Source organism: Etheostoma cragini, chromosome 17 (genome assembly GCF_013103735.1).
Source record: "Etheostoma cragini isolate CJK2018 chromosome 17, CSU_Ecrag_1.0, whole genome shotgun sequence".
NCBI classification, from domain to species: Eukaryota; Metazoa; Chordata; class Actinopteri; order Perciformes; family Percidae; genus Etheostoma; species Etheostoma cragini.
Window position 1 is genome coordinate 11,069,899 of NC_048423.1, and position 11,038 is coordinate 11,080,936.

At 39.8% G+C, this 11,038-nt stretch overlaps 1 long non-coding RNA gene across 1 annotated transcript; it reads right to left on the reverse strand.

Annotated features, from left to right (window-relative positions):
• Positions 1-801: 801 nt before the first annotated feature.
• LOC117960857 lies at positions 802-10,794 on the reverse strand. The gene is made up of 3 exons (XR_004660253.1): positions 10,691-10,794; positions 7,689-7,799; positions 802-1,676 (listed from the first exon to the last, which is right to left on the reverse strand). It is a non-coding gene; the product is annotated as an uncharacterized LOC117960857 (long non-coding RNA).
• Positions 10,795-11,038: the final 244 nt, after the last annotated feature.

Consider the following 11,038-nt stretch of genomic DNA (forward strand, 5'->3'; position numbering starts at 1 on the left):
CAAATGGGCATGCATTATGAAAGAGCTGCAAGAGATGAGGCTGCACTTCAAAAGACTGTCGAAAATAATTTTTTTAAAAGTGGGGAAGGGGCATGCGAGAGGAGGTTGAGTAGACGGAGAGGGTGCCTGTGATAGGCGCTTGTGTAATTGCAGTGACATCTTCATTGAGAACCCTCCATCTCTTTCCTGTGTGCTCCAAAGGGCGTCGCTGACGCCGGTCGATGGGGAGAGCAGCCGAGGCGCTGTGTTTAGCATAATCCCAGAGGCCATTGTGAGAGCAGCTAGTGAACGACTCACAGTTGCCAGCTGAGATTTCACCAAAGCACAGCAGAACACAAGGAGAAGAGAATGAGACAGGAAAAGCAGAGGTGGAGGAGTGGTAAGAGTGGGGAAAATACTCAGGCTAGAGACAAGAAAATTGGTAGTAGCAATGAAGAAAAAATGCAGATGTGTCAAATATTACATTTCATGGAATTTGAAGAGTAGTATTGTAGGTGTATTGCTGTGTTGTTGGGGGTGGCATGAGTGTTGTGTGATCAGGGTGGTGGTGATCTGTGATGAGCAGGCAGCTTGCACAGCATCAAAGAGTCAAAGTATCAAGTGTGAAACAAGGTGGACTGCACCTGTTGGCCTTTATTCAGGACTTTAATTCAATAACTCAATTCAATTTAATTGTATTTATAGTATCAATCCATAACAAGAGTTATTTCGAGACACTTTACAGATAGAGTAGGTCTAGACCATACTCTATAATTCACAAGGACCCAACATTTCTAGTAGTTCCCTCCAGAGCAAGCAAGAATGGCGAGGAAAAACTCAATTTAGGAAGAAATCTCGGACAGTCCCAGGCTCTTGGTAGGTGGTTTCTGACGGTCGGTTGGTGTTGAAATGAAAAGAAGCAACCTACCCCTTTTTCTTTTTTTAAACAACCAACCGTTTTGACCTGTAATAGGGAGGTATAAAAAGATTAATCAAAAGTGTAATAATAACATCTCTTCTATTGTGCAATGATCATTACCTCAAAGCGTTAAAATCCTCTTGAATCACCATTTCACAGAGGTTTACAGTTTTTTGAGCGAACGTTTGGTAAACAGTAAGGTTTCCCAACGTGTTGCAGACCACACTTAAATGAAAAATGTAATGTATTGCAATGGCAAAGACTTTGTCATAATTTCTTTGGTTTGGGATACAAAGAATGGAGAGGAAACAAGGTTTGTGTTATGGACTTTTTTAAGGAATATTAGACAAACTGCAGAATCTCTCCAGGTGATTGTGAGAATTTAAAGCACCATCACAGTTGCCTGCAGAGATTACTCAGTCAGCCCCTATTTATCTTCAATCGTGCCCCATCTCTCTCTCTCTCACACACACACGCGTGCACGCACACATGCATGCTGTGCTGTGGTGGGTACGTTCTTATATACATAAAAGTAATTGGCAGCAGACGGTTAACACAGATCAGGATAAAGACCCAGCTTTGACCCCCCCCACCCCCACCCCCTTCACCGTTCCAAAATGTCCTGTGTTACCATGGTGACAAGGCCAAGGCACGTGCCTCCCATTGTTGGGCTGTATCCTCCAGGGTCAGCCGCACACCCAGTTAGAGGTCAGATGTCACTGAAGCCTCTCACCCAGGTCACCACTCACCAGCTTTCAGCCTTTGACCCCAACAAACACTAAAACAAATTGAGAGATGGGGGAGAGAGGGAAGGACGAGATGTCGAAATTAAACATATTTACTCAGTAATTCTGCACAATGACATGACAGTTAGGATATTCTACAAAAGTGTACTGTATGTATCTGTTGTGTTTCAGGCAGTTTTAGTACAGATTAGGAGTTTAGTCCTGTGGCCAGTGTACAGTGTGGTTGAGAACCACGCCGCAGGTTACAGTATGTCTCCCTCTTGTGGTAAAGTGTGATGAATGAAATTTTATGTGGTCTTGATTCAAAGTGTGGCATAAAAATGCAGAATATGGGCCATCCTGGTGGCCTAGGGTTTGAAACTAAGACCATATAACCAAAACAACTCTGGTTTGATTCTAGTCTAATAACTTTGTCCCTTGTTCTCCCCCTTTCTTTTACCAATGTTTGTTGGGAAAAAACATGTAGAATGTTTTTTTCTACATCTACACTGTAAACTTTAAATAAGGGCAAAATGACAAAAAAGGCATTGTCTTATTAATGATGAGAATTGTTGCACTGGTGTATCAAAAGTATAAGACACTGAATGGCCTTTTATCCTTTAGTTTTATTTAGACAGCCACTTACTTCATGCAGGATTCTAACAATACACAATTGTTTATGTAAACATGTAATATGTCCACCTATTCATTATGGTCACGCACACATGTGGCTGAAAAAGCCTCTTGACCCAACCGTATTGTGTTGATTAACAAAACACTATCACCTTTTTCCGTTTACCGGACCATATCAGTTATACTGTATGTCCACACATTTTGGAAAATCTTTAGCCAGAGGTGCCATCGTTTCCATTGAGCCACAATGCATTTTGGGATATTCAGGTCATCGAGTTGCAAAGTGTTGCTCAGGCGTTGACAAAAGAAAAATCTTAAGTTTATTAAACGGAACAGGCTGACAGTCCACACTTTGTTAGGCAGTGAATGAACAGAGTGGTTTTGACAGGCCTAACCTCTTAAGCTTCGGGTCCCACTGAGCTCGGCACAGCTAGAGCTAAATGCCATCTGTCCCAACACCATGAGGCCCCCCCAACCTGTCCCCCAACACTTAACCATAAAATTCATGCAATGCTGCTTTTAAGGCGGAATATAATAGTATTCTACTGATTTGGTATTATCTCACCTCCCAGGTTAAAGGGTTTGCAAACAATTGCTATGCTGGTAATCCAAATAATTAGATTTTCAGAACTTGCAAAACAGCTTTCTTTGAAAAAAAGTCACTTTAGATGTATTTTTATTTAACAGGTTTTTATGACCTAAAAAAACAACTAAATTATCTTATGTTGTATATCTCTTTCTGCCTACCCTTTCCTTTGGTGTTGACTAGCCCTGCAGTTAAACCTGGAAATAAAGAGCAGAACAGCCGGAGCACTGAAAGGGGAGGGAGAAAAGAAGAGAGAAGAAATGGTCAATCTAAGCTGATACTGGGGACCCCTGAATAGTGTCTTTGCTTTAATGGGACTACGAATAACCTCTTAACAAATTATGAAAGTTAGGTGTTTTTTGTAAGTTTTCCTTTTGCAAATAATGCTACTCAAACTTAATATTTTACCGTTTATGGCTTTATGGTAAGACAGAGCATGGAAAGGTCTGCTGCACATTGGCCTGACACTGACAACCTATTCAAACCACAACTCATTGTTTTCTTCAGTTAGTCTCTCACTGTGACTCATCAATGGCTATTTCAAATTCAGTTTTAAACAATTTTGTTTTACGCTTTACTGACTTCCCCATACGGCAATGAACAATGAAATAATGATATCACCAAATGAACTTTAGTCTCCATCATTCCACAGTGTTGTCCGCTCCGTTAGCTGTCACCTAATGTTAGAGCAAAAAAATGACCTCTGTGCCCAGTAGCTATAGCACTTCATTAAGGCCCTGGACCTTCGCTGTACAAGCAATTGTCTTCCTATAACAAAAAGACTGACACATTGTATCAGTTGGAGGTAAATTTATCAAAGGAGGCCGATACAATGGATGGCAACCCAAATTATAAAACAGGCCTGTTAGGGGCCTCCTGGTGAGCCATATTGTACTGTTTGTTTATGGTTCAGTTTGGATTGAATGGCATGTGGTGAGATTCAGATAGAAACAAGTGTGTTAGAGTAAATACAGATAAATGCAGATGTACAATGTATGCGTTGATAAGATGAATTGTGTTCATGGATACAAGGCCATGCTAAGAAACACAGGCAACCCATCAACCTCTCAGAAGTGCACACTGGCCAAAAACAATTGGGATCTTCATGAACTGATGTGACATGTGTATTTGTTCCAGCCTTTCCGTTGGAGGAGCCCTACTTTAGAGGTGAAAGAAAAAAGTAAGGGAGAGAAATAGGGATAGTAGGAGGAGGACAACAAGGGTGCAACGAGGTCATTGGCAGAGTAAAAGGCATTAACTGCTACAGTTAAAGCTATTTCTGTCAAATATAAGGGACAGAAAAAGCAGATAAAAACAGATAGAACTTGTATTATATGAAACTAAAGCGAACATGTTAACATTTCAGTGATTAGTCTTGCAGCAAATTTCCTTCAATGGTTTTTGTCAGTGATCATGTGCGTTTATACACCAAAATTACTTATTTTTTACAGCTGCAATGACTGGTTGATTATTTGATTAGTTTGCGGACAGAAAATTCATCAGCAACTATCTTGATAATCGTTAATGTCACTTTTTAAGCAAAAACACCAAACATTCTCTGGCTTTAGCCTCTCCAATGTGAGGATTCGCTGTTTTGTTTTTATTTCACAGTAAACTGATTAACTGTGGTTTTTGACTGTTGGTCAGACAGATATTTAATGACATATATTGGACATTTTTAAATGTTTTGAAAATATTTTTGACATTTTACAGACCAATGGATTATTCGAGAAAATAAAAATGAAGTGGCAGATTAATCAATAACATATTATATATTCATTAGTTGCAGCTGTACTATTCTTACCTATACAACAAGGGTAAGATTTGGCTGGCAGCCAACCACTACATTAGGACTAGATAATTTATTTTATACAAAACACTTCTCCATTGTACTGTGGAGACCAGTTTTAATTTGCCATTTGTTCGGTGTGGGACTGGCTGCCATTTAGCCTCTGCACTGCAGTCTCAGATGAGATGGACCGATAGCAAATCAGACTACTGACTGTCCTGACCATATTTACATCCCATCTTAGTTATTGGACACATCATTCCTACACACATCTCTAAAATCTTATATCACCCCCACACACACACACACACACACACACACACACATATACACATACACGCGATTGACTACAATTATAATTTCATATGCCCCAGTGTATCAGCCACCCGAGCAATTTTCTGCCATTTAAATGTGAATTTATGTCTCATTTAAATGAGCGGGGAGTCGATTTAGGCCCACTGGAGGACTGGCCTTTCCCCAGGAAGCATTCTGTTATTGGCCTCTAGTCATTTCAAGGTCCCTGTTCATCACCTTGATTTAACAGACGGTACTGGCACGGAATGAGGCTGCGCCTTCTTACCAACCTCTCTCCTTACCTAAATACAGTATCACCAAATCTTACATAAAGTACCATCTCATTTATACAACGCTTAGTAGGAAACAATGGAACGGCAACTCCAAACATCTCCCCAAAAGAATATCACCCCTATGCTCTTAAACATGGGCCACATCTGTGAAATAGTTCCCTGGATAGAACTTAAAGGTAATCAGTTTCAGTGGTATGAATATTTCTTAATGGTCAAAATACACAGAACAAAAAGGTGATTATGCACAATTAAATTGCAGTCATCTTTATAATAAACTTGCCTTATAAATGCAAAGGGAACACTTGGAGATTACACTATTTGCAGAAGGTATCACTTTCTAAACTGTTGTCATGTTTAAGAATAGACCACAAAAAAAGGTTTCTCTGATGAGGTCTTCTCTGCTCCTCTCTGAGCTGAAAGAAAAACACCACAGTTCTAATGTGTGCTACTGTACGATCGTGTGGGTGAATTACTGTATGAAGGCGTTCACAATGTTAGCACATGGCTCACCTCGGGCTACAGAGATGTTTACTTTTAAACTTACAGACCCCAACACAAGCAGTTGGAAATTCATTCATATCTAATCTTTAATTTGCTTATCAAAGTCTGTCTTTTAAAAACTACTCAACTGTGGGATCCTGGTTAAGTTATAACTTAAGTGCACAGTTTCGCAGCCTCGTTTAATGAACGAGACATTTAATGAATGGCAGAAGGATTATTTTTATTTCTTTAAGTGGCATTTTCTCAATTGTGAGGATAAAACCCTTGACAAAGCATTCTAATTAGTGCATGTTTGACAGGGTCAGTTATTGGCTGTTTTATTGGCCGCATCACAACATAGCAAGCAGTTATATGTGACCTTTACAAAGAGCATTACTTGACAACTCTGGCATCGCATCCCCTCAGTTAGACCCTTCTAGAGGGCAGGTTTCTTTCTGCCTTTATCAGGGAAAAAAAACATCTGTAGGATGTCTTTTTTTTGTTAAAGATTATTTTTTGGACATTTTAGGCGTTTAATTGACAGGACAGCTGTAGACGGGTCAGAGTCAAACCCAGACTCGCTGCATCAAGAAGAAAACCTCTATTTATGGGCGCCCGCTGTACCAAGTGAGCTATCTGGGTGCCCCTGTAGTTGGCATTAATAGTAACTTCTACCACCTTGACAATACTGTCATTTAATTCCTTTAATGAACTTTTCACTTTTTATTTTCTACTACTCTATGCATTTGAAGTGGCCATAATAGAATTAAAAGAGTCAAAATATATTACAACTATTTTAAAAAGTTTTTAAAAGATGGAAAAAATGTAACTCTAAGTATTTGGTTTGCTTTTTTTCAACACACAGTAAGTTAGTCACTGTTGCAGTTCAGGGGACAAATATGAAGTGAACCTTTCAGCTGATCAAACTATGTCTGAACGACAAGACCTTGACTGCATGATTGATCACCTCCTCTTATCACAACAATAACCAGCCCACCTGCTGATTATCACACGCGCTCGCCAAAACCGTCGTCAGTATTGCAAAATGCACAGAGCCCACAGCGTACCGGCCCTCATGTCTTATCCAAAGCCCAAGGTCTTTACCCTCATTCATCAAATACAGCTGGCTTTTGCCCATACCATAGAGCTTTAGTTGATTTGAAAGTGTCCTTGCTAAGTTTCATGAAATGTGTTGTTAAATTTAGAGTTATCTATTGACGTGTGCAACAATAAATACAAAATAATATAAGGGGAAATACAAGGCATAGGAAAAATGTGCCTATTGACCAAATTGGTTAAACATAAGGACAAAAAGAAACGAGCAGTTCAAATGTGGGTGAGGCGCATGCAGAGCTTTTTAACAACTGACATGGGGTATATGCCGGGAAACAAGGTGTCAAGCAGGCATGGAGAAGCATTGCTGTGAGGCTAATAAAAGGCTTACAGTAGTTGTAGCAAGGGAAGGGCCTTTAATAACATATGTTGTACTCATACTGTTATTTTAAGAGAGTGTGAAAGCCACGGATATTATAGACTTATCCTTCTGCACATTATGCTGCAACTAGAGAATCCAAACCTTATAGAAACAGCGTGTATTGGGCTGATTTACAAGTTACACCATAAAATTTCACCTTTGGTCATAGTATAAAAAGACATGGCACCGCACTAATGTGTTGCTTGAGTTATTGTGCAGGGTTAGGACAATGTAAAAAAAAAATGCTGTTTTGCAGGTAAAGTGCTGTGTAATTCCAGCCCAGAGAAAGGACTTGAGGGACCAGGAAAAGAGCAATGCGGCTCACCATGCATTTGTGATTGATGGTCTCTGTCTGTGCAATAGCTGACTGAGCAACATGTACATCTCTCTTATTCACACACATAATGGCATGAACACATCCCATAGTGTGCTCAGTTTAACATATATGCACCACAACCCACATATGTACAGTAATGTGCATGTGGAGCCACCCAGTAATACACATTAGGAACATACCATGTAACCTAACCACGACACCCTTCTTTGGAGTCCGACCTGGGATCTTTGTCGAATGTCTTCTTTCATCCCCTGCTCCCTCTCATCGTTTCTTTCTCCCGTCACGGTACACTGTTGAATCAAAAAGAAGAAAAAAAAACAGGCAACAACAATCTTTAATTTTTTTAATCCTTCAGGAATGTGCGTAACATACATATTGTTGTACTCTATTGGTAATATGGATCCCCAATACTGCATACTGTATGAGCATATTTTCCCCCCAATGCTTAATCCTGTCACGTCTCTGTTGTCTGGTGCCAAGACATGTCTGGTCTGGCTTTTGGCCAGGCTGGGCTGATCGCCACCATGGCCCCAGCAGCCTAGCAGGCAGGCCTAGCCTAATGCTGACACATCGCTAACATCAGCCAGGGAGAGGAGACCTCTGAGAGATGCTGAAACATCAGCATAGCACCATTTCAGATGCACTTTCTCATCAGTTGTAGAATTTAAGAAAACGTCACGCTATCATTGTGTGACCTTATTTTAATAACATCGCCTTTAAGGGCTGAATAATTACATGTATTTTAAGACACCTGTGAGGCCTAGACAATGTACATTGGCACAAAATTGTGCCAATGCACTAAAAAGGCCACACCCCTACAAATAAACCTATGATCATTCACATAAAGCCATCACAAACAACAACTACTATTTTTCCCTATCAAGAAAAACCTATCAAAGTATTGATGTAGTCATTGTTTTCAGCAGTTCCCATTTAATGCAGCATGGTATTAAGGGTGTAGCTTGCACGAGCAACAACCACACATAAAACAGATGACCAGTCTAAGTATTGGATAAATTGGTACATTAGTGGTTCAATCGAGTTTTATTAAAACAATTCATCTATCAAATCATTGTTTTTTAGCATTAACAAACATTTAAGGCATTGATAAAAAAAGGTAACAGAATATCTGATTCCTGCAAAGAGTATAGGTTTTCTTTTTTACAGGCATTTTGGGGAAAATTGACTTATCAGCATTGCCATTAAATAAAGTGGATGACATTACCAACATTAATCAGAACGTTTTCAGGATATGTGTTTGCTCAATTTATACAATGAAATATAATTTTGTATAACAAAAACCAACATTACCCAGTCTCTTCACCATAGCAATGTTATGTTTGTTCACATGTATACAATCATGATGGTTACCCTTTGTGTTTGGCAAGCCATGCAAATGAGATTGGCAGAAGGGCGCATGTGTCACCGATATGCGCAAATATAACCAGGAGTGCCACTGATTGATGATGCAAACCTTCTCCCTATATCCTTGTTTGTGACCTCTGACTTCTTATCCCTCGAGGGATTAAATTTATTACCCTTTGACTCGTGTGACCTCTGATGTGAAAGGAGCTAGATTGAAGAATGACCACAGCTCAGGTCCTATTGGTCGCTCTCTGACCAAACTGTGGCCAGAGGGCTGACCGTCCAAATCCTAGAGGGATGTGACTCTGGCCCTGCCACACGCTCTGTGGATAATACTATTAACAGGTCAATACAAGCCTAAAAGGGGGGGAGAACCCTGCTTTAAACTAAAGAATGAGCAGAAGACCGGGATGGGGGGAGATATTTGGAAGTAACAGATTTGCAGGATGGATTTGGAGGTTGTTTGTCGGGTCTGTTTGAACAAATGGCCACCAATTTGATTTCCAAACAGGGATGTAATCGCCTGAGAAAAAAATGTAAAACTACTGATAGACAATAAGAGTACCGCTGTCCTAAAAACTTAAACATTGTTAAAAATATGATCATTTACAAAATGTACGGTCATTATCAAACACACAAAAGGCAGGAAAGTGAGCCAAATGTCTTATTATTAATTTAAGAAATTCTAGACAAACCAAAGTAATGCAAGCATTTTAGCTTAGTCATGCCTGTAAATATGTCAGATAAAATGGAAGGTATGAATATAGAATTAAAAAAATTTTAAAATGTAAGATTATTAGTACACAGAAACAAAATATCTATAGTAAATAGTTGTATTGTTATATTAAGAGGAGTGCTGCTCCTGTACCTCTATCTGTAGTATCAGCAGAAGAGAAGTGTATTGGGTGTCCGCCAATACAGCACGTTACATGCAAGACATGTGCTCTCCCTCCCTCCTTCATTCATTCGCTCCCTCCCTCCCTCCTGCACTCACTCACTCCACATTATGGGATTATTAGCCATTTTTGCTGCCATCTCCCTTATTTCTCTCTAACAAAGCAAATAATCTGGTTTGCCTTTCACTAATTAAGTTTTGAAAACACAAATCTACTTTTTATGATAAAAAGATGAACAATACGCAGCTTGGCCACAACTCAACTTATATTTTTTAATTGTGTTACTGTAACAGATTTTGTGCAATGTGACAGCCATTACTTAAAAGTCAGATCTCCAACTCTTTTACACTCACCATCATCACTATCACACATAAATCTGCAACACTTTGCTGGTATGTACATACCAGCAACAAAATGCTGGTATGTATTTCTACTAGACTTGATTTAACTAAACGCCTCTACCCAAACATCATGAACACGCATATAGAGAGTGTAGACAGAGCATTCGTAATGCGCTTTGTCTCTCTCCACCCTTAAGAGTTGAGCAGGAATGAAAAAATAATATATTTCAAGGCTAAATAATCCAACAAGCAGCCAAAGCCATGACCCCCATACAATTTGTTTTGAAAAAGGCATTACAGTACTTGATGATCAAATACAATTGAGCTGAAACACATGTAGCTAATAGCATCTACTCTACTAAAGTTGTCAGGCTACAGTATGGCTACAGTAGAGCTTGTAAACAACCTTGCAAGCATGCATTCAGTCCCACACAAACACACATGCAAGGTTTACAGATTACTCAATCTCAATAATGAATAAGGAAATCTTTGAGCAAAGGAGAAACAGCAAACTAAAAAAAACATCGAAACAATTGAGATACATGGCAGAAAGGAGAAAGAAACAAATGGAAATAGTACCTTTTAAAGCATCTATGTGATGAGAGAAGGGTGGGACACCTGCAGAACCTTACATGGTCTATCCAGAGCTCTTTAGCGACTGCTTCCTCACGGAGTAGAGTATGTGTATGAGCCAGAGAGAGAGAGAGAGAGAGAGAGAGAGAGAGAGTGTATATGTGTGTATGTGTGTGTGTGTGTGTGTGTGTGTGTCAGTGGCTGAGGGAGGGCATCCTACCCCTCCTCCTTACGACTGTGCCTCCTTAACAGGATGGAGGGGTAGGTGGGGCCACTGCAATAAAGCAAACACACACACACATTTTCTGTGGTTGTTATGTCCTCGCTTCTCTTGCTCTTTCCCGCCTCCACACT